The sequence below is a fragment of the Microcebus murinus genome, unplaced genomic scaffold (assembly GCF_040939455.1).
Source record: "Microcebus murinus isolate Inina unplaced genomic scaffold, M.murinus_Inina_mat1.0 scaf002_hap2_Mmur4.0, whole genome shotgun sequence".
NCBI classification, from domain to species: Eukaryota; Metazoa; Chordata; class Mammalia; order Primates; family Cheirogaleidae; genus Microcebus; species Microcebus murinus.
Genome location: NW_027438948.1, coordinates 1,029,045 through 1,052,075, shown reverse-complemented (window position 1 = coordinate 1,052,075; position 23,031 = coordinate 1,029,045). Strand labels below are relative to the sequence as shown.

The following is a 23,031-nucleotide window of genomic DNA, read 5'->3' as shown; positions in this document are numbered from 1 at the left end:
GGTCTGGCCCCTGGATGGAGGGGCACCAGGAGTAGAGGAGCAGGAAGGGGAAGGGGGTGGCCGTGCGAGGGGACACTTTCAGGCCAAGTCCCAGCTTCAGCCTGATCCTCCTGGGAACCCCGGGGTGTACGTCACACCTCCTGGTTGTCCCGCTCTGAGACAAGGAGCCGGGCTTCGCATTCCCCCAGCAGCCAGTCGTGGGCTGAGGACACCTGGGGCGTTGGGAACTCCCTGGCTTCTCCTTGGCTTAACATCTGGAGCTGCTTGTGAATCGTGCCGCCACACACACCCGAGTGCAGGTGTCTTCTGCACAGACTGCGGGCCTCGCTCTTCTGAATGCCGCTAGCTCGCCACCCACCCACGGGTGAACCTGGTCAGGGTACTTTCTCTCGGGGGCAGACTCTGATCCTGGCGGGCTACCGGTGTCTCTGTTTGCTCGTTTCTTTCTTCCATTTCGGGAAAGGCTTCCTTACTGGGTGTGGAAATCTCCTATGCCTTTCCTCGCCTATTCTGTCAGCTTTAAAATTCTCTTTCAGTTGCCACCCTCACAGATGGATTAGGAAACTCTTTCCGGTGCACTCATTAGTGAAATGACCTCAATGAAGCTGGAATCCAATATCTAATCGCCGATTTTTAGCGAGTCCACACGCCAGGGTGGTCGGGGTCCAATGCAGCCCCGGCCAGGCCCAGGCCCCTTGGACTGGGCCACAGGAGGACACAGAGGAGGGTCCCGGCCCCCACGGTCGCGTTGCCGGCAGTTCTCCAAGGGCTTGGGCGTTTTCCAGAGGTAGGAGATGGAGGGGACTGATTTCTTCAGCGCCCCACTAACCACGCCACCCCACCCATGGGACACATCCCTAGAGAGAGAGAGAGACGCCCCATACACTCGCTCCCCTCCCCCATGCGCTGTGCCCCAGCCCGGGCCCGGGGGAATAGGCGGCAGCCCACCCACAGGGTGGGGGGCGCAGCTGAAAGGGGTTGTCGGGGAGGGCGGCCCCTGCCTGGGGTCAAAGGGCGGGCGACCCGCGCGTGCGCAATCGGCGGCGGCGGCGGCGGCGGCGGCGGCGGCGGCGGCGGCGGCGGCGGCGGGGGCGGCCACGAGCTGGGGGTGGGCCAGGCGAGGAGAGGAAGGGGGCTGGAAGGTCTCCACCTTGGCGAGTCCAGCCGTGGAGGCGCATCTTGTGTGAGTGTGAGTGTGTGTGTGTGTGTGTGTGTGTGTGTGTGTGTGTATAGAGAGACAGCCCCCCACCCCGGCCCGCCGCTCCCTGCCCGCCCCGCCCCACCCCGCCTGTCACCCCCGTCCCTCGGAGCCCTCCCGCCCGGTGCGGGTCAGCGCCGGCGCGGGGCCTGGGGCGGGAGGAGGCGGCGGGGAAGCGCAGAGAGGCTTGGCTTCTTGAGCGGGGCAGGGGCGCCCTCCGCCGTCTAGGGCCACACCACCCTGAACGCGCCCGATCTCGTCTGGTCTCAGAAGCTAAGCAGGGTCGGGCCTGGTTAGTACTTGGATGGGAGACCGCCTGGGAATACCGGGTGCCGTAGGCTTCTTTTTTTTTTTTTTTTTTTTTTTTGTTTTGCCTCTTGTTCTGTCCCCTCTCTGGGAGCGAGGCGGCGGCCCGGGGCGGGGGTCACCCCCACCCTCAGCGCCCGCCGCGGTGCCTGGCGCCCCAGCCCGCACCGTGGGGCCTCCTCTTGTCCCAAGCCGCGACACCGCCGTCACGCGGCAGCATGCGTGGCTTCTGGACTGTCAGGTCTCAGACCAAAGGTCTGCTCTGTGGGAACCGACACGCTGGAGGAAACCTTGAGAGTCTGAGAGGGGAGGGAGTTCCAGAAGAAGGCCAGGATGTCATTTTGAGGGAGTATGTGACCAGAACTCGTCCCGTTGCTTTTGGGGTTCTATGGGCTACACGTAGGAATCTTTGGTGGTGGCACCTGATGTTGGGGGATCCGGAGTCACACCCAGACCTGCCCCACAGGCCTCCTTTTACTTTTCTCTTCGGATTCATTATGTTTAAAAAGTGTCTCTTATCTCTATGATTGCATTTTCTTTTCTCTCTCTTTTCAAGCAGATGATGGGAGTCCAAGTATTAAGGTGACATGTGTTGCCCGTGCCCCCCTCCCCCCTGTGTTCTTATTCATTTACCTCTGATGTTGTTCCAGCGTATTGTGGGGGTACCAATGTTAAGGTCGGGTACGTTGCCCTCTCCCAGCCTCCCCCCTCGGGTCAGAGCCTCAAGTGCGCCCATCCCCCAGTCGGTGCGCACCCACCCCATTCCTAATGGAGGTGTATGCCCATCCCCTCCCCCCACCCGCCCGACACCCACCCGATGAAGGTGATTCCTCTGTGTCCACTTGGGTGTCCGTCAGTTCGTACCCATTTGCTGGTGAGCGCGAGCACGTGGTGCTCGTGTGTCCATTCTTGGGCTACCTGGCTTACTGGAACGGGTTCCAGCTCTGGCCAGGAGAACCACGAGAGGTGCCCTCTCACCGCTGCTCCTCCTAGCTGAATAGCACTCCGTGGTGTCCACGCGCCACATTTCATTTACGCACTGGTGGGTCGATGGGCACTCGGGTCGCTTCCAGGTCTTTGCGATTGTGACTTGTGCCCTGACTCTAACCCTAACCCTTACCCAGCCCCGTCTCCTCCTCGGCCCCTGCCTGAATGACTCCTTCCCGCCCGGCCTGTCACCTGTCACCGTCCTCTGCCCCTGCCTGACACGCTCCTCCCCGCCCGGGCCGTCACCGTCCTCGGCCCCTGCCTGACGGGGCTCCTCCGTCGCCTGGGCCTTCCAAGGGCTTGGTGTGGACGCTGGTTCCAGGACGCCCTCCCAGGAACCCGGTAGCAGGGCGGCCGCAGCGTCTCGCGCCACCCAACCGTCCGCCGGCCGCCGGCCGTCGCTAAGTGGCCTGCGGGGGACGTGCCCCCACTGTGGGGCGGGCGCCCAGCCTGGTGTCTTCTCTGAGGCCCCGTGGCTGCTTTCCCCCCCCCCGCAAGGGGAGAGCCGCGGAGGTGGGGACCGCCTCCTCGTGGGGACGTACACCCAGCTCTCCACGTCGGATTCCGGGGCTCTCTGTCCTGCCAGAAGGCCCAGCTGGCCTGCGGGTCCTTAGAGTGGCAAAAACATCCGAAAACTGAGATTGAGGGTCCGGTGGTTGTCTGCACTTTTGTGCTGGGCACCCCAGGGAGGCCCGGGGGCTGGCTGGACAACGCGGTCTGCTGGGCGGGGGGGGGGTTTGGAGGAGCAACTGATGCCCTTTGCACTTTGGGTAGCAAGTGTCTGAGGTGTCTCTGAGCCCTGCGCCATGTCGGGGGTGGGGGTGGGAGGTCGGGGGGGGGTGGAGGAGCAGGAGGAGGAGGAGGAGGAGGAGGTGGGAAGGGCCGTGGCCTGCAGTCGTGTTCCCGGGGTGGCTTCTTCCACAGGCTGCTTGGCCTGGGCTCCCTGCACCTGGGCCTTTGGAGGACTGGCCCTGTGCTTGCCAACGCTTCCCCTGCAGGGACCCAGAGCTGGGAGGTTGCATCTCTCAGCCCTGGGTCGGGCAGAGCCCCAGCGGGCCATGCCCACAACCTCTCTCAGCACGGGTCCCCCAGAAGGCTCCTTTGGGACCAGGATTCTCTTGCGGGTGACTCTTTAAGGTCTGGCCCCTGGATGGAGGGGCACCAGGAGTAGAGGAGCAGGAAGGGGAAGGGGGTGGCCGTGCGAGGGGACACTTTCAGGCCAAGTCCCAGCTTCAGCCTGATCCTCCTGGGAACCCCGGGGTGTACGTCACACCTCCTGGTTGTCCCGCTCTGAGACAAGGAGCCGGGCTTCGCATTCCCCCAGCAGCCAGTCGTGGGCTGAGGACACCTGGGGCGTTGGGAACTCCCTGGCTTCTCCTTGGCTTAACATCTGGAGCTGCTTGTGAATCGTGCCGCCACACACACCCGAGTGCAGGTGTCTTCTGCACAGACTGCGGGCCTCGCTCTTCTGAATGCCGCTAGCTCGCCACCCACCCACGGGTGAACCTGGTCAGGGTACTTTCTCTCGGGGGCAGACTCTGATCCTGGCGGGCTACCGGTGTCTCTGTTTGCTCGTTTCTTTCTTCCATTTCGGGAAAGGCTTCCTTACTGGGTGTGGAAATCTCCTATGCCTTTCCTCGCCTATTCTGTCAGCTTTAAAATTCTCTTTCAGTTGCCACCCTCACAGATGGATTAGGAAACTCTTTCCGGTGCACTCATTAGTGAAATGACCTCAATGAAGCTGGAATCCAATATCTAATCGCCGATTTTTAGCGAGTCCACACGCCAGGGTGGTCGGGGTCCAATGCAGCCCCGGCCAGGCCCAGGCCCCTTGGACTGGGCCACAGGAGGACACAGAGGAGGGTCCCGGCCCCCACGGTCGCGTTGCCGGCAGTTCTCCAAGGGCTTGGGCGTTTTCCAGAGGTAGGAGATGGAGGGGACTGATTTCTTCAGCGCCCCACTAACCACGCCACCCCACCCATGGGACACATCCCTAGAGAGAGAGAGAGACGCCCCATACACTCGCTCCCCTCCCCCATGCGCTGTGCCCCAGCCCGGGCCCGGGGGAATAGGCGGCAGCCCACCCACAGGGTGGGGGGCGCAGCTGAAAGGGGTTGTCGGGGAGGGCGGCCCCTGCCTGGGGTCAAAGGGCGGGCGACCCGCGCGTGCGCAATCGGCGGCGGCGGCGGCGGCGGCGGCGGCGGCGGCGGCGGGGGCGGCCACGAGCTGGGGGTGGGCCAGGCGAGGAGAGGAAGGGGGCTGGAAGGTCTCCACCTTGGCGAGTCCAGCCGTGGAGGCGCATCTTGTGTGAGTGTGAGTGTGTGTGTGTGTGTGTGTGTGTGTGTGTGTGTGTGTATAGAGAGACAGCCCCCCACCCCGGCCCGCCGCTCCCTGCCCGCCCCGCCCCACCCCGCCTGTCACCCCCGTCCCTCGGAGCCCGCCGGACCCGGCCGGTGAACTCAACAGGCCCGCCCGGTGCGGGTCAGCGCCGGCGCGGGGCCTGGGGCGGGAGGAGGCGGCGGGGAAGCGCAGAGAGGCTTGGCTTCTTGAGCGGGGCAGGGGCGCCCTCCGCCGTCTAGGGCCACACCACCCTGAACGCGCCCGATCTCGTCTGGTCTCAGAAGCTAAGCAGGGTCGGGCCTGGTTAGTACTTGGATGGGAGACCGCCTGGGAATACCGGGTGCCGTAGGCTTCTTTTTTTTTTTTTTTTTTTTTTTTGTTTTGCCTCTTGTTCTGTCCCCTCTCTGGGAGCGAGGCGGCGGCCCGGGGCGGGGGTCACCCCCACCCTCAGCGCCCGCCGCGGTGCCTGGCGCCCCAGCCCGCACCGTGGGGCCTCCTCTTGTCCCAAGCCGCGACACCGCCGTCACGCGGCAGCATGCGTGGCTTCTGGACTGTCAGGTCTCAGACCAAAGGTCTGCTCTGTGGGAACCGACACGCTGGAGGAAACCTTGAGAGTCTGAGAGGGGAGGGAGTTCCAGAAGAAGGCCAGGATGTCATTTTGAGGGAGTATGTGACCAGAACTCGTCCCGTTGCTTTTGGGGTTCTATGGGCTACACGTAGGAATCTTTGGTGGTGGCACCTGATGTTGGGGGATCCGGAGTCACACCCAGACCTGCCCCACAGGCCTCCTTTTACTTTTCTCTTCGGATTCATTATGTTTAAAAAGTGTCTCTTATCTCTATGATTGCATTTTCTTTTCTCTCTCTTTTCAAGCAGATGATGGGAGTCCAAGTATTAAGGTGACATGTGTTGCCCGTGCCCCCCTCCCCCCTGTGTTCTTATTCATTAACCTCTGATGTTGTTCCAGCGTATTGTGGGGGTACCAATGTTAAGGTCGGGTACGTTGCCCTCTCCCAGCCTCCCCCCTCGGGTCAGAGCCTCAAGTGCGCCCATCCCCCAGTCGGTGCGCACCCACCCCATTCCTAATGGAGGTGTATGCCCATCCCCTCCCCCCACCCGCCCGACACCCACCCGATGAAGGTGATTCCTCTGTGTCCACTTGGGTGTCCGTCGGTTCGTACCCATTTGCTGGTGAGCGCGAGCACGTGGTGCTCGTGTGTCCATTCTTGGGCTACCTGGCTTACTGGAACGGGTTCCAGCTCTGGCCAGGAGAACCACGAGAGGTGCCCTCTCACCGCTGCTCCTCCTAGCTGAATAGCACTCCGTGGTGTCCACGCGCCACATTTCATTTACGCACTGGTGGGTCGATGGGCACTCGGGTCGCTTCCAGGTCTTTGCGATTGTGACTTGTGCCCTGACTCTAACCCTAACCCTTACCCAGCCCCGTCTCCTCCTCGGCCCCTGCCTGAATGACTCCTTCCCGCCCGGCCTGTCACCTGTCACCGTCCTCTGCCCCTGCCTGACACGCTCCTCCCCGCCCGGGCCGTCACCGTCCTCGGCCCCTGCCTGACGGGGCTCCTCCGTCGCCTGGGCCTTCCAAGGGCTTGGTGTGGACGCTGGTTCCAGGACGCCCTCCCAGGAACCCGGTAGCAGGGCGGCCGCAGCGTCTCGCGCCACCCAACCGTCCGCCGGCCGGCGGCCGTCGCTAAGTGGCCTGCGGGGGACGTGCCCCCACTGTGGGGCGGGCGCCCAGCCTGGTGTCTTCTCTGAGGCCCCGTGGCTGCTTTTCCCCCCCCCGCAAGGGGAGAGCCGCGGAGGTGGGGACCGCCTCCTCGTGGGGACGTACACCCAGCTCTCCACGTCGGATTCCGGGGCTCTCTGTCCTGCCAGAAGGCCCAGCTGGCCTGCGGGTCCTTAGAGTGGCAAAAACATCCGAAAACTGAGATTGAGGGTCCGGTGGTTGTCTGCACTTTTGTGCTGGGCACCCCAGGGAGGCCCGGGGGCTGGCTGGACAACGCGGTCTGCTGGGGGGGGGGGGGTTTGGAGGAGCAACTGATGCCCTTTGCACTTTGGGTAGCAAGTGTCTGAGGTGTCTCTGAGCCCTGCGCCATGTCGGGGGTGGGGGTGGGAGGTCGGGGGGGGGGGGTGGAGGAGCAGGAGGAGGAGGAGGAGGAGGAGGTGGGAAGGGCCGTGGCCTGCAGTCGTGTTCCCGGGGTGGCTTCTTCCACAGGCTGCTTGGCCTGGGCTCCCTGCACCTGGGCCTTTGGAGGACTGGCCCTGTGCTTGCCAACGCTTCCCCTGCAGGGACCCAGAGCTGGGAGGTTGCATCTCTCAGCCCTGGGTCGGGCAGAGCCCCAGCGGGCCATGCCCACAACCTCTCTCAGCACGGGTCCCCCAGAAGGCTCCTTTGGGACCAGGATTCTCTTGCGGGTGACTCTTTAAGGTCTGGCCCCTGGATGGAGGGGCACCAGGAGTAGAGGAGCAGGAAGGGGAAGGGGGTGGCCGTGCGAGGGGACACTTTCAGGCCAAGTCCCAGCTTCAGCCTGATCCTCCTGGGAACCCCGGGGTGTACGTCACACCTCCTGGTTGTCCCGCTCTGAGACAAGGAGCCGGGCTTCGCATTCCCCCAGCAGCCAGTCGTGGGCTGAGGACACCTGGGGCGTTGGGAACTCCCTGGCTTCTCCTTGGCTTAACATCTGGAGCTGCTTGTGAATCGTGCCGCCACACACACCCGAGTGCAGGTGTCTTCTGCACAGACTGCGGGCCTCGCTCTTCTGAATGCCGCTAGCTCGCCACCCACCCACGGGTGAACCTGGTCAGGGTACTTTCTCTCGGGGGCAGACTCTGATCCTGGCGGGCTACCGGTGTCTCTGTTTGCTCGTTTCTTTCTTCCATTTCGGGAAAGGCTTCCTTACTGGGTGTGGAAATCTCCTATGCCTTTCCTCGCCTATTCTGTCAGCTTTAAAATTCTCTTTCAGTTGCCACCCTCACAGATGGATTAGGAAACTCTTTCCGGTGCACTCATTAGTGAAATGACCTCAATGAAGCTGGAATCCAATATCTAATCGCCGATTTTTAGCGAGTCCACACGCCAGGGTGGTCGGGGTCCAATGCAGCCCCGGCCAGGCCCAGGCCCCTTGGACTGGGCCACAGGAGGACACAGAGGAGGGTCCCGGCCCCCACGGTCGCGTTGCCGGCAGTTCTCCAAGGGCTTGGGCGTTTTCCAGAGGTAGGAGATGGAGGGGACTGATTTCTTCAGCGCCCCACTAACCACGCCACCCCACCCATGGGACACATCCCTAGAGAGAGAGAGAGACGCCCCATACACTCGCTCCCCTCCCCCATGCGCTGTGCCCCAGCCCGGGCCCGGGGGAATAGGCGGCAGCCCACCCACAGGGTGGGGGGCGCAGCTGAAAGGGGTTGTCGGGGAGGGCGGCCCCTGCCTGGGGTCAAAGGGCGGGCGACCCGCGCGTGCGCAATCGGCGGCGGCGGCGGCGGCGGCGGCGGCGGCGGCGGCGGCGGCGGCGGCGGCGGGGGCGGCCACGAGCTGGGGGTGGGCCAGGCGAGGAGAGGAAGGGGGCTGGAAGGTCTCCACCTTGGCGAGTCCAGCCGTGGAGGCGCATCTTGTGTGAGTGTGAGTGTGTGTGTGTGTGTGTGTGTGTGTGTGTGTGTGTATAGAGAGACAGCCCCCCACCCCGGCCCGCCGCTCCCTGCCCGCCCCGCCCCACCCCGCCTGTCACCCCCGTCCCTCGGAGCCCTCCCGCCCGGTGCGGGTCAGCGCCGGCGCGGGGCCTGGGGCGGGAGGAGGCGGCGGGGAAGCGCAGAGAGGCTTGGCTTCTTGAGCGGGGCAGGGGCGCCCTCCGCCGTCTAGGGCCACACCACCCTGAACGCGCCCGATCTCGTCTGGTCTCAGAAGCTAAGCAGGGTCGGGCCTGGTTAGTACTTGGATGGGAGACCGCCTGGGAATACCGGGTGCCGTAGGCTTCTTTTTTTTTTTTTTTTTTTTTTTTGTTTTGCCTCTTGTTCTGTCCCCTCTCTGGGAGCGAGGCGGCGGCCCGGGGCGGGGGTCACCCCCACCCTCAGCGCCCGCCGCGGTGCCTGGCGCCCCAGCCCGCACCGTGGGGCCTCCTCTTGTCCCAAGCCGCGACACCGCCGTCACGCGGCAGCATGCGTGGCTTCTGGACTGTCAGGTCTCAGACCAAAGGTCTGCTCTGTGGGAACCGACACGCTGGAGGAAACCTTGAGAGTCTGAGAGGGGAGGGAGTTCCAGAAGAAGGCCAGGATGTCATTTTGAGGGAGTATGTGACCAGAACTCGTCCCGTTGCTTTTGGGGTTCTATGGGCTACACGTAGGAATCTTTGGTGGTGGCACCTGATGTTGGGGGATCCGGAGTCACACCCAGACCTGCCCCACAGGCCTCCTTTTACTTTTCTCTTCGGATTCATTATGTTTAAAAAGTGTCTCTTATCTCTATGATTGCATTTTCTTTTCTCTCTCTTTTCAAGCAGATGATGGGAGTCCAAGTATTAAGGTGACATGTGTTGCCCGTGCCCCCCTCCCCCCTGTGTTCTTATTCATTTACCTCTGATGTTGTTCCAGCGTATTGTGGGGGTACCAATGTTAAGGTCGGGTACGTTGCCCTCTCCCAGCCTCCCCCCTCGGGTCAGAGCCTCAAGTGCGCCCATCCCCCAGTCGGTGCGCACCCACCCCATTCCTAATGGAGGTGTATGCCCATCCCCTCCCCCCACCCGCCCGACACCCACCCGATGAAGGTGATTCCTCTGTGTCCACTTGGGTGTCCGTCGGTTCGTACCCATTTGCTGGTGAGCGCGAGCACGTGGTGCTCGTGTGTCCATTCTTGGGCTACCTGGCTTACTGGAACGGGTTCCAGCTCTGGCCAGGAGAACCACGAGAGGTGCCCTCTCACCGCTGCTCCTCCTAGCTGAATAGCACTCCGTGGTGTCCACGCGCCACATTTCATTTACGCACTGGTGGGTCGATGGGCACTCGGGTCGCTTCCAGGTCTTTGCGATTGTGACTTGTGCCCTGACTCTAACCCTAACCCTTACCCAGCCCCGTCTCCTCCTCGGCCCCTGCCTGAATGACTCCTTCCCGCCCGGCCTGTCACCTGTCACCGTCCTCTGCCCCTGCCTGACACGCTCCTCCCCGCCCGGGCCGTCACCGTCCTCGGCCCCTGCCTGACGGGGCTCCTCCGTCGCCTGGGCCTTCCAAGGGCTTGGTGTGGACGCTGGTTCCAGGACGCCCTCCCAGGAACCCGGTAGCAGGGCGGCCGCAGCGTCTCGCGCCACCCAACCGTCCGCCGGCCGCCGGCCGTCGCTAAGTGGCCTGCGGGGGACGTGCCCCCACTGTGGGGCGGGCGCCCAGCCTGGTGTCTTCTCTGAGGCCCCGTGGCTGCTTTTCCCCCCCCCCGCAAGGGGAGAGCCGCGGAGGTGGGGACCGCCTCCTCGTGGGGACGTACACCCAGCTCTCCACGTCGGATTCCGGGGCTCTCTGTCCTGCCAGAAGGCCCAGCTGGCCTGCGGGTCCTTAGAGTGGCAAAAACATCCGAAAACTGAGATTGAGGGTCCGGTGGTTGTCTGCACTTTTGTGCTGGGCACCCCAGGGAGGCCCGGGGGCTGGCTGGACAACGCGGTCTGCTGGGCGGGGGGGGGGTTTGGAGGAGCAACTGATGCCCTTTGCACTTTGGGTAGCAAGTGTCTGAGGTGTCTCTGAGCCCTGCGCCATGTCGGGGGTGGGGGTGGGAGGTCGGGGGGGGTGGAGGAGCAGGAGGAGGAGGAGGAGGAGGAGGTGGGAAGGGCCGTGGCCTGCAGTCGTGTTCCCGGGGTGGCTTCTTCCACAGGCTGCTTGGCCTGGGCTCCCTGCACCTGGGCCTTTGGAGGACTGGCCCTGTGCTTGCCAACGCTTCCCCTGCAGGGACCCAGAGCTGGGAGGTTGCATCTCTCAGCCCTGGGTCGGGCAGAGCCCCAGCGGGCCATGCCCACAACCTCTCTCAGCACGGGTCCCCCAGAAGGCTCCTTTGGGACCAGGATTCTCTTGCGGGTGACTCTTTAAGGTCTGGCCCCTGGATGGAGGGGCACCAGGAGTAGAGGAGCAGGAAGGGGAAGGGGGTGGCCGTGCGAGGGGACACTTTCAGGCCAAGTCCCAGCTTCAGCCTGATCCTCCTGGGAACCCCGGGGTGTACGTCACACCTCCTGGTTGTCCCGCTCTGAGACAAGGAGCCGGGCTTCGCATTCCCCCAGCAGCCAGTCGTGGGCTGAGGACACCTGGGGCGTTGGGAACTCCCTGGCTTCTCCTTGGCTTAACATCTGGAGCTGCTTGTGAATCGTGCCGCCACACACACCCGAGTGCAGGTGTCTTCTGCACAGACTGCGGGCCTCGCTCTTCTGAATGCCGCTAGCTCGCCACCCACCCACGGGTGAACCTGGTCAGGGTACTTTCTCTCGGGAGCAGACTCTGATCCTGGCGGGCTACCGGTGTCTCTGTTTGCTCGTTTCTTTCTTCCATTTCGGGAAAGGCTTCCTTACTGGGTGTGGAAATCTCCTATGCCTTTCCTCGCCTATTCTGTCAGCTTTAAAATTCTCTTTCAGTTGCCACCCTCACAGATGGATTAGGAAACTCTTTCCGGTGCACTCATTAGTGAAATGACCTCAATGAAGCTGGAATCCAATATCTAATCGCCGATTTTTAGCGAGTCCACACGCTAGGGTGGTCGGGGTCCAATGCAGCCCCGGCCAGGCCCAGGCCCCTTGGACTGGGCCACAGGAGGACACAGAGGAGGGTCCCGGCCCCCACGGTCGCGTTGCCGGCAGTTCTCCAAGGGCTTGGGCGTTTTCCAGAGGTAGGAGATGGAGGGGACTGATTTCTTCAGCGCCCCACTAACCACGCCACCCCACCCATGGGACACATCCCTAGAGAGAGAGAGAGACGCCCCATACACTCGCTCCCCTCCCCCATGCGCTGTGCCCCAGCCCGGGCCCGGGGGAATAGGCGGCAGCCCACCCACAGGGTGGGGGGCGCAGCTGAAAGGGGTTGTCGGGGAGGGCGGCCCCTGCCTGGGGTCAAAGGGCGGGCGACCCGCGCGTGCGCAATCGGCGGCGGCGGCGGCGGCGGCGGCGGCGGCGGCGGCGGCGGCGGCGGCGGCGGCGGGGGCGGCCACGAGCTGGGGGTGGGCCAGGCGAGGAGAGGAAGGGGGCTGGAAGGTCTCCACCTTGGCGAGTCCAGCCGTGGAGGCGCATCTTGTGTGAGTGTGAGTGTGTGTGTGTGTGTGTGTGTGTGTGTGTGTGTGTATAGAGAGACAGCCCCCCACCCCGGCCCGCCGCTCCCTGCCCGCCCCGCCCCACCCCGCCTGTCACCCCCGTCCCTCGGAGCCCTCCCGCCCGGTGCGGGTCAGCGCCGGCGCGGGGCCTGGGGCGGGAGGAGGCGGCGGGGAAGCGCAGAGAGGCTTGGCTTCTTGAGCGGGGCAGGGGCGCCCTCCGCCGTCTAGGGCCACACCACCCTGAACGCGCCCGATCTCGTCTGGTCTCAGAAGCTAAGCAGGGTCGGGCCTGGTTAGTACTTGGATGGGAGACCGCCTGGGAATACCGGGTGCCGTAGGCTTCTTTTTTTTTTTTTTTTTTTTTTTTGTTTTGCCTCTTGTTCTGTCCCCTCTCTGGGAGCGAGGCGGCGGCCCGGGGCGGGGGTCACCCCCACCCTCAGCGCCCGCCGCGGTGCCTGGCGCCCCAGCCCGCACCGTGGGGCCTCCTCTTGTCCCAAGCCGCGACACCGCCGTCACGCGGCAGCATGCGTGGCTTCTGGACTGTCAGGTCTCAGACCAAAGGTCTGCTCTGTGGGAACCGACACGCTGGAGGAAACCTTGAGAGTCTGAGAGGGGAGGGAGTTCCAGAAGAAGGCCAGGATGTCATTTTGAGGGAGTATGTGACCAGAACTCGTCCCGTTGCTTTTGGGGTTCTATGGGCTACACGTAGGAATCTTTGGTGGTGGCACCTGATGTTGGGGGATCCGGAGTCACACCCAGACCTGCCCCACAGGCCTCCTTTTACTTTTCTCTTCGGATTCATTATGTTTAAAAAGTGTCTCTTATCTCTATGATTGCATTTTCTTTTCTCTCTCTTTTCAAGCAGATGATGGGAGTCCAAGTATTAAGGTGACATGTGTTGCCCGTGCCCCCCTCCCCCCTGTGTTCTTATTCATTAACCTCTGATGTTGTTCCAGCGTATTGTGGGGGTACCAATGTTAAGGTCGGGTACGTTGCCCTCTCCCAGCCTCCCCCCTCGGGTCAGAGCCTCAAGTGCGCCCATCCCCCAGTCGGTGCGCACCCACCCCATTCCTAATGGAGGTGTATGCCCATCCCCTCCCCCCACCCGCCCGACACCCACCCGATGAAGGTGATTCCTCTGTGTCCACTTGGGTGTCCGTCGGTTCGTACCCATTTGCTGGTGAGCGCGAGCACGTGGTGCTCGTGTGTCCATTCTTGGGCTACCTGGCTTACTGGAACGGGTTCCAGCTCTGGCCAGGAGAACCACGAGAGGTGCCCTCTCACCGCTGCTCCTCCTAGCTGAATAGCACTCCGTGGTGTCCACGCGCCACATTTCATTTACGCACTGGTGGGTCGATGGGCACTCGGGTCGCTTCCAGGTCTTTGCGATTGTGACTTGTGCCCTGACTCTAACCCTAACCCTTACCCAGCCCCGTCTCCTCCTCGGCCCCTGCCTGAATGACTCCTTCCCGCCCGGCCTGTCACCTGTCACCGTCCTCTGCCCCTGCCTGACACGCTCCTCCCCGCCCGGGCCGTCACCGTCCTCGGCCCCTGCCTGACGGGGCTCCTCCGTCGCCTGGGCCTTCCAAGGGCTTGGTGTGGACGCTGGTTCCAGGACGCCCTCCCAGGAACCCGGTAGCAGGGCGGCCGCAGCGTCTCGCGCCACCCAACCGTCCGCCGGCCGCCGGCCGTCGCTAAGTGGCCTGCGGGGGACGTGCCCCCACTGTGGGGCGGGCGCCCAGCCTGGTGTCTTCTCTGAGGCCCCGTGGCTGCTTTCCCCCCCCCCGCAAGGGGAGAGCCGCGGAGGTGGGGACCGCCTCCTCGTGGGGACGTACACCCAGCTCTCCACGTCGGATTCCGGGGCTCTCTGTCCTGCCAGAAGGCCCAGCTGGCCTGCGGGTCCTTAGAGTGGCAAAAACATCCGAAAACTGAGATTGAGGGTCCGGTGGTTGTCTGCACTTTTGTGCTGGGCACCCCAGGGAGGCCCGGGGGCTGGCTGGACAACGCGGTCTGCTGGGCGGGGGGGGGGTTTGGAGGAGCAACTGATGCCCTTTGCACTTTGGGTAGCAAGTGTCTGAGGTGTCTCTGAGCCCTGCGCCATGTCGGGGGTGGGGGTGGGAGGTGGGGGGGGGTGGAGGAGCAGGAGGAGGAGGAGGAGGAGGAGGTGGGAAGGGCCGTGGCCTGCAGTCGTGTTCCCGGGGTGGCTTCTTCCACAGGCTGCTTGGCCTGGGCTCCCTGCACCTGGGCCTTTGGAGGACTGGCCCTGTGCTTGCCAACGCTTCCCCTGCAGGGACCCAGAGCTGGGAGGTTGCATCTCTCAGCCCTGGGTCGGGCAGAGCCCCAGCGGGCCATGCCCACAACCTCTCTCAGCACGGGTCCCCCAGAAGGCTCCTTTGGGACCAGGATTCTCTTGCGGGTGACTCTTTAAGGTCTGGCCCCTGGATGGAGGGGCACCAGGAGTAGAGGAGCAGGAAGGGGAAGGGGGTGGCCGTGCGAGGGGACACTTTCAGGCCAAGTCCCAGCTTCAGCCTGATCCTCCTGGGAACCCCGGGGTGTACGTCACACCTCCTGGTTGTCCCGCTCTGAGACAAGGAGCCGGGCTTCGCATTCCCCCAGCAGCCAGTCGTGGGCTGAGGACACCTGGGGCGTTGGGAACTCCCTGGCTTCTCCTTGGCTTAACATCTGGAGCTGCTTGTGAATCGTGCCGCCACACACACCCGAGTGCAGGTGTCTTCTGCACAGACTGCGGGCCTCGCTCTTCTGAATGCCGCTAGCTCGCCACCCACCCACGGGTGAACCTGGTCAGGGTACTTTCTCTCGGGGGCAGACTCTGATCCTGGCGGGCTACCGGTGTCTCTGTTTGCTCGTTTCTTTCTTCCATTTCGGGAAAGGCTTCCTTACTGGGTGTGGAAATCTCCTATGCCTTTCCTCGCCTATTCTGTCAGCTTTAAAATTCTCTTTCAGTTGCCACCCTCACAGATGGATTAGGAAACTCTTTCCGGTGCACTCATTAGTGAAATGACCTCAATGAAGCTGGAATCCAATATCTAATCGCCGATTTTTAGCGAGTCCACACGCCAGGGTGGTCGGGGTCCAATGCAGCCCCGGCCAGGCCCAGGCCCCTTGGACTGGGCCACAGGAGGACACAGAGGAGGGTCCCGGCCCCCACGGTCGCGTTGCCGGCAGTTCTCCAAGGGCTTGGGCGTTTTCCAGAGGTAGGAGATGGAGGGGACTGATTTCTTCAGCGCCCCACTAACCACGCCACCCCACCCATGGGACACATCCCTAGAGAGAGAGAGAGACGCCCCATACACTCGCTCCCCTCCCCCATGCGCTGTGCCCCAGCCCGGGCCCGGGGGAATAGGCGGCAGCCCACCCACAGGGTGGGGGGCGCAGCTGAAAGGGGTTGTCGGGGAGGGCGGCCCCTGCCTGGGGTCAAAGGGCGGGCGACCCGCGCGTGCGCAATCGGCGGCGGCGGCGGCGGCGGCGGCGGCGGCGGCGGCGGCGGGGGCGGCCACGAGCTGGGGGTGGGCCAGGCGAGGAGAGGAAGGGGGCTGGAAGGTCTCCACCTTGGCGAGTCCAGCCGTGGAGGCGCATCTTGTGTGAGTGTGAGTGAGTGAGTGTGAGTGTGAGTGTGTGTGTGTGTGTGTGTGTATAGAGAGACAGCCCCCCACCCCGGCCCGCCGCTCCCTGCCCGCCCCGCCCCACCCCGCCTGTCACCCCCGTCCCTCGGAGCCCGCCGGACCCGGCCGGTGAACTCAACAGGCCCGCCCGGTGCGGGTCAGCGCCGGCGCGGGGCCTGGGGCGGGAGGAGGCGGCGGGGAAGCGCAGAGAGGCTCGGCTTCTTGAGCGGGGCAGGGGCGCCCTCCGCCGTCTAGGGCCACACCACCCTGAACGCGCCCGATCTCGTCTGGTCTCAGAAGCTAAGCAGGGTCGGGCCTGGTTAGTACTTGGATGGGAGACCGCCTGGGAATACCGGGTGCCGTAGGCTTCTTTTTTTTTTTTTTTTTTTTTTTTGTTTTGCCTCTTGTTCTGTCCCCTCTCTGGGAGCGAGGCGGCGGCCCGGGGCGGGGGTCACCCCCACCCTCAGCGCCTGCCGCGGTGCCTGGCGCCCCAGCCCGCACCGTGGGGCCTCCTCTTGTCCCAAGCCGCGACACCGCCGTCACGCGGCAGCATGCGTGGCTTCTGGACTGTCAGGTCTCAGACCAAAGGTCTGCTCTGTGGGAACCGACACGCTGGAGGAAACCTTGAGAGTCTGAGAGGGGAGGGAGTTCCAGAAGAAGGCCAGGATGTCATTTTGAGGGAGTATGTGACCAGAACTCGTCCCGTTGCTTTTGGGGTTCTATGGGCTACACGTAGGAATCTTTGGTGGTGGCACCTGATGTTGGGGGATCCGGAGTCACACCCAGACCTGCCCCACAGGCCTCCTTTTACTTTTCTCTTCGGATTCATTATGTTTAAAAAGTGTCTCTTATCTCTATGATTGCATTTTCTTTTCTCTCTCTTTTCAAGCAGATGATGGGAGTCCAAGTATTAAGGTGACATGTGTTGCCCGTGCCCCCCTCCCCCCTGTGTTCTTATTCATTAACCTCTGATGTTGTTCCAGCGTATTGTGGGGGTACCAATGTTAAGGTCGGGTACGTTGCCCTCTCCCAGCCTCCCCCCTCGGGTCAGAGCCTCAAGTGCGCCCATCCCCCAGTCGGTGCGCACCCACCCCATTCCTAATGGAGGTGTATGCCCATCCCCTCCCCCCACCCGCCCGACACCCACCCGATGAAGGTGATTCCTCTGTGTCCACTTGGGTGTCCGTCGGTTCGTACCCATTTGCTGGTGAGCGCGAGCACGTGGTGCTCGTGTGTCCATTCTTGGGCTACCTGGCTTACTGGAACGGGTTCCAGCTCTGGCCAGGAGAACCACGAGAGGTGCCCTCTCACCGCTGCTCCTCCTAGCTGAATAGCACTCCGTGGTGTCCACGCGCCACATTTCATTTACGCACTGGTGGGTCGATGGGCACTCGGGTCGCTTCCAGGTCTTTGCGATTGTGACTTGTGCCCTGACTCTAACCCTAACCCTTACCCAGCCCCGTCTCCTCCTCGGCCCCTGCCTGAATGACTCCTTCCCGCCCGGCCTGTCACCTGTCACCGTCCTCTGCCCCTGCCTGACACGCTCCTCCCCGCCCGGGCCGTCACCGTCCTCGGCCCCTGCCTGACGGGGCTCCTCCGTCGCCTGGGCCTTCCAAGGGCTTGGTGTGGACGCTGGTTCCAGGACGCCCTCCCAGGAACCCGGTAGCAGGGCGGCCGCAGCGTCTCGCGCCACCCAACCGTCCGCCGGCCGGCGGCCGTCGCTAAGTGGCCTGCGGGGGACGTGCCCCCACTGTGGGGCGGGCGCCCAGCCTGGTGTCTTCTCTGAGGCCCCGTGGCTGCTTTTCCCCCCCCCCGCAAGGGGAGAGCCGCGGAGGTGGGGACCGCCTCCTCGTGGGGACGTACACCCAGCTCTCCACGTCGGATTCCGGGGCTCTCTGTCCTGCCAGAAGGCCCAGCTGGCCTGCGGGTCCTTAGAGTGGCAAAAACATCCGAAAACTGAGATTGAGGGTCCGGTGGTTGTCTGCACTTTTGTGCTGGGCACCCCAGGGAGGCCCGGGGGCTGGCTGGACAACGCGGTCTGCTGGGGGGGGGGGGTTTGGAGGAGCAACTGATGCCCTTTGCACTTTGGGTAGCAAGTGTCTGAGGTGTCTCTGAGCCCTGCGCCATGTCGGGGGTGGGGGTGGGAGGTCGGGGGGGGGGGTGGAGGAGCAGGAGGAGGAGGAGGAGGAGGAGGTGGGAAGGGCCGTGGCCTGCAGTCGTGTTCCCGGGGTGGCTTCTTCCACAGGCTGCTTGGCCTGGGCTCCCTGCACCTGGGCCTTTGGAGGACTGGCCCTGTGCTTGCCAACGCTTCCCCTGCAGGGACCCAGAGCTGGGAGGTTGCATCTCTCAGCCCTGGGTCGGGCAGAGCCCCAGCGGGCCATGCCCACAACCTCTCTCAGCACGGGTCCCCCAGAAGGCTCCTTTGGGACCAGGATTCTCTTGCGGGTGACTCTTTAAGGTCTGGCCCCTGGATGGAGGGGCACCAGGAGTAGAGGAGCAGGAAGGGGAAGGGGGTGGCCGTGCGAGGGGACACTTTCAGGCCAAGTCCCAGCTTCAGCCTGATCCTCCTGGGAACCCCGGGGTGTACGTCACACCTCCTGGTTGTCCCGCTCTGAGACAAGGAGCCGGGCTTCGCATTCCCCCAGCAGCCAGTCGTGGGCTGAGGACACCTGGGGCGTTGGGAACTCCCTGGCTTCTCCTTGGCTTAACATCTGGAGCTGCTTGTGAATCGTGCCGCCACACACACCCGAGTGCAGGTGTCTTCTGCACAGACTGCGGGCCTCGCTCTTCTGAATGCCGCTAGCTCGCCACCCACCCACGGGTGAACCTGGTCAGGGTACTTTCTCTCGGGGGCAGACTCTGATCCTGGCGGGCTACCGGTGTCTCTGTTTGCTCGTTTCTTTCTTCCATTTCGGGAAAGGCTTCCTTACTGGGTGTGGAAATCTCCTATGCCTTTCCTCGCCTATTCTGTCAGCTTTAAAATTCTCTTTCAGTTGCCACCCTCACAGATGGATTAGGAAACTCTTTCCGGTGCACTCATTAGTGAAATGACCTCAATGAAGCTGGAATCCAATATCTAATCGCCGATTTTTAGCGAGTCCACACGCCAGGGTGGTCGGGGTCCAATGCAGCCCCGGCCAGGCCCAGGCCCCTTGGACTGGGCCACAGGAGGACACAGAGGAGGGTCCCGGCCCCCACGGTCGCGTTGCCGGCAGTTCTCCAAGGGCTTGGGCGTTTTCCAGAGGTAGGAGATGGAGGGGACTGATTTCTTCAGCGCCCCACTAACCACGCCACCCCACCCATGGGACACATCCCTAGAGAGAGAGAGAGACGCCCCATACACTCGCTCCCCTCCCCCATGCGCTGTGCCCCAGCCCGGGCCCGGGGGAATAGGCGGCAGCCCACCCACAGGGTGGGGGGCGCAGCTGAAAGGGGTTGTCGGGGAGGGCGGCCCCTGCCTGGGGTCAAAGGGCGGGCGACCCGCGCGTGCGCAATCGGCGGCGGCGGCGGCGGCGGCGGCGGCGGCGGCGGCGGCGGCGGCGGCGGCGGCGGCAGGGGCGGCCACGAGCTGGGGGTGGGCCAGGCGAGGAGAGGAAGGGGGCTGGAAGGTCTCCACCTTGGCGAGTCCAGCCGTGGAGGCGCATCTTGTGTGAGTGTGAGTGAGTGAGTGTGAGTGTGAGTGTGTGTGTGTGTGTGTGTGTATAGAGAGACAGCCCCCCACCCCGGCCCGCCGCTCCCTGCCCGCCCCGCCCCACCCCGCCTGTCACCCCCGTCCCTCGGAGCCCGCCGGACCCGGCCGGTGAACTCAACAGGCCCGCCCGGTGCGGGTCAGCGCCGGCGCGGGGCCTGGGGCGGGAGGAGGCGGCGGGGAAGCGCAGAGAGGCTCGGCTTCTTGAGCGGGGCAGGGGCGCCCTCCGCCGTCTAGGGCCACACCACCCTGAACGCGCCCGATCTCGTCTGGTCTCAGAAGCTAAGCAGGGTCGGGCCTGGTTAGTACTTGGATGGGAGACCGCCTGGGAATACCGGGTGCCGTAGGCTTCTTTTTTTTTTTTTTTTGTTTTGCCTCTTGTTCTGTCCCCTCTCTGGGAGCGAGGCGGCGGCCCGGGGCGGGGGTCACCCCCACCCTCAGCGCCCGCCGCGGTGCCTGGCGCCCCAGCCCGCACCGTGGGGCCTCCTCTTGTCCCAAGCCGCGACACCGCCGTCACGCGGCAGCATGCGTGGCTTCTGGACTGTCAGGTCTCAGACCAAAGGTCTGCTCTGTGGGAACCGACACGCTGGAGGAAACCTTGAGAGTCTGAGAGGGGAGGGAGTTCCAGAAGAAGGCCAGGATGTCATTTTGAGGGAGTATGTGACCAGAACTCGTCCCGTTGCTTTTGGGGTTCTATGGGCTACACGTAGGAATCTTTGGTGGTGGCACCTGATGTTGGGGGATCCGGAGTCACACCCAGACCTGCCCCACAGGCCTCCTTTTACTTTTCTCTTCGGATTCATTATGTTTAAAAAGTGTCTCTTATCTCTATGATTGCATTTTCTTTTCTCTCTCTTTTCAAGCAGATGATGGGAGTCCAAGTATTAAGGTGACATGTGTTGCCCGTGCCCCCCTCCCCCCTGTGTTCTTATTCATTTACCTCTGATGTTGTTCCAGCGTATTGTGGGGGTACCAATGTTAAGGTCGGGTACGTTGCCCTCTCCCAGCCTCCCCCCTCGGGTCAGAGCCTCAAGTGCGCCCATCCCCCAGTCGGTGCGCACCCACCCCATTCCTAATGGAGGTGTATGCCCATCCCCTCCCCCCACCCGCCCGACACCCACCCGATGAAGGTGATTCCTCTGTGTCCACTTGGGTGTCCGTCGGTTCGTACCCATTTGCTGGTGAGCGCGAGCACGTGGTGCTCGTGTGTCCATTCTTGGGCTACCTGGCTTACTGGAACGGGTTCCAGCTCTGGCCAGGAGAACCACGAGAGGTGCCCTCTCACCGCTGCTCCTCCTAGCTGAATAGCACTCCGTGGTGTCCACGCGCCACATTTCATTTACGCACTGGTGGGTCGATGGGCACTCGGGTCGCTTCCAGGTCTTTGCGATTGTGACTTGTGCCCTGACTCTAACCCTAACCCTTACCCAGCCCCGTCTCCTCCTCGGCCCCTGCCTGAATGACTCCTTCCCGCCCGGCCTGTCACCTGTCACCGTCCTCTGCCCCTGCCTGACACGCTCCTCCCCGCCCGGGCCGTCACCGTCCTCGGCCCCTGCCTGACGGGGCTCCTCCGTCGCCTGGGCCTTCCAAGGGCTTGGTGTGGACGCTGGTTCCAGGACGCCCTCCCAGGAACCCGGTAGCAGGGCGGCCGCAGCGTCTCGCGCCACCCAACCGTCCGCCGGCCGCCGGCCGTCGCTAAGTGGCCTGCGGGGGACGTGCCCCCACTGTGGGGCGGGCGCCCAGCCTGGTGTCTTCTCTGAGGCCCCGTGGCTGCTTTCCCCCCCCCCGCAAGGGGAGAGCCGCGGAGGTGGGGACCGCCTCCTCGTGGGGACGTACACCCAGCTCTCCACGTCGGATTCCGGGGCTCTCTGTCCTGCCAGAAGGCCCAGCTGGCCTGCGGGTCCTTAGAGTGGCAAAAACATCCGAAAACTGAGATTGAGGGTCCGGTGGTTGTCTGCACTTTTGTGCTGGGCACCCCAGGGAGGCCCGGGGGCTGGCTGGACAACGCGGTCTGCTGGGCGGGGGGGGGGTTTGGAGGAGCAACTGATGCCCTTTGCACTTTGGGTAGCAAGTGTCTGAGGTGTCTCTGAGCCCTGCGCCATGTCGGGGGTGGGGGTGGGAGGTCGGGGGGGGTGGAGGAGCAGGAGGAGGAGGAGGAGGAGGAGGTGGGAAGGGCCGTGGCCTGCAGTCGTGTTCCCGGGGTGGCTTCTTCCACAGGCTGCTTGGCCTGGGCTCCCTGCACCTGGGCCTTTGGAGGACTGGCCCTGTGCTTGCCAACGCTTCCCCTGCAGGGACCCAGAGCTGGGAGGTTGCATCTCTCAGCCCTGGGTCGGGCAGAGCCCCAGCGGGCCATGCCCACAACCTCTCTCAGCACGGGTCCCCCAGAAGGCTCCTTTGGGACCAGGATTCTCTTGCGGGTGACTCTTTAAGGTCTGGCCCCTGGATGGAGGGGCACCAGGAGTAGAGGAGCAGGAAGGGGAAGGGGGTGGCCGTGCGAGGGGACACTTTCAGGCCAATTTCCAGCTTCAGCCTGATCCTCCTGGGAACCCCGGGGTGTACGTCACACCTCCTGGTTGTCCCGCTCTGAGACAAGGAGCCGGGCTTCGCATTCCCCCAGCAGCCAGTCGTGGGCTGAGGACACCTGGGGCGTTGGGAACTCCCTGGCTTCTCCTTGGCTTAACATCTGGAGCTGCTTGTGAATCGTGCCGCCACACACACCCGAGTGCAGGTGTCTTCTGCACAGACTGCGGGCCTCGCTCTTCTGAATGCCGCTAGCTCGCCACCCACCCACGGGTGAACCTGGTCAGGGTACTTTCTCTCGGGGGCAGACTCTGATCCTGGCGGGCTACCGGTGTCTCTGTTTGCTCGTTTCTTTCTTCCATTTCGGGAAAGGCTTCCTTACTGGGTGTGGAAATCTCCTATGCCTTTCCTCGCCTATTCTGTCAGCTTTAAAATTCTCTTTCAGTTGCCACCCTCACAGATGGATTAGGAAACTCTTTCCGGTGTACTCATTAGTGAAATGACCTCAATGAAGCTGGAATCCAATATCTAATCGCCGATTTTTAGCGAGTCCACACGCCAGGGTGGTCGGGGTCCAATGCAGCCCCGGCCAGGCCCAGGCCCCTTGGACTGGGCCACAGGAGGACACAGAGGAGGGTCCCGGCCCCCACGGTCGCGTTGCCGGCAGTTCTCCAAGGGCTTGGGCGTTTTCCAGAGGTAGGAGATGGAGGGGACTGATTTCTTCAGCGCCCCACTAACCACGCCACCCCACCCATGGGACACATCCCTAGAGAGACAGAGAGACGCCCCATACACTCGCTCCCCTCCCCCATGCGCTGTGCCCCAGCCCGGGCCCGGGGGAATAGGCGGCAGCCCACCCACAGGGTGGGGGGCGCAGCTGAAAGGGGTTGTCGGGGAGGGCGGCCCCTGCCTGGGGTCAAAGGGCGGGCGACCCGCGCGTGCGCAATCGGCGGCGGCGGCGGCGGCGGCGGCGGCGGCGGGGGCGGCCACGAGCTGGGGGTGGGCCAGGCGAGGAGAGGAAGGGGGCTGGAAGGTCTCCACCTTGGCGAGTCCAGCCGTGGAGGCGCATCTTGTGTGAGTGTGAGTGAGTGAG

General features: G+C 63.8%; 6 non-coding genes across 6 annotated transcripts; all 6 read left to right on the top strand.

The window, feature by feature from the left end:
• Positions 1-1,420: 1,420 nt before the first annotated feature.
• LOC142866192 (5S ribosomal RNA) lies at positions 1,421-1,539 on the top strand. Its single transcript, XR_012916233.1, has one exon. It is a non-coding gene; the product is annotated as a 5S ribosomal RNA (ribosomal RNA).
• A 3,525-nt stretch (positions 1,540-5,064) lies between these two features.
• Positions 5,065-5,183, top strand: LOC142866191 (5S ribosomal RNA). The gene has a single exon (XR_012916232.1). It is a non-coding gene; the product is annotated as a 5S ribosomal RNA (ribosomal RNA).
• A 3,513-nt stretch (positions 5,184-8,696) lies between these two features.
• LOC142866190 (5S ribosomal RNA) lies at positions 8,697-8,815 on the top strand. The gene has a single exon (XR_012916231.1). It is a non-coding gene; the product is annotated as a 5S ribosomal RNA (ribosomal RNA).
• A 3,514-nt stretch (positions 8,816-12,329) lies between these two features.
• Positions 12,330-12,448, top strand: LOC142866189 (5S ribosomal RNA). The gene has a single exon (XR_012916230.1). It is a non-coding gene; the product is annotated as a 5S ribosomal RNA (ribosomal RNA).
• Positions 12,449-15,979: 3,531 nt separating this feature from the next.
• LOC142866188 (5S ribosomal RNA) lies at positions 15,980-16,098 on the top strand. Its single transcript, XR_012916229.1, has one exon. It is a non-coding gene; the product is annotated as a 5S ribosomal RNA (ribosomal RNA).
• Positions 16,099-19,649: 3,551 nt separating this feature from the next.
• Positions 19,650-19,768, top strand: LOC142866187 (5S ribosomal RNA). Its single transcript, XR_012916228.1, has one exon. It is a non-coding gene; the product is annotated as a 5S ribosomal RNA (ribosomal RNA).
• Positions 19,769-23,031: the final 3,263 nt, after the last annotated feature.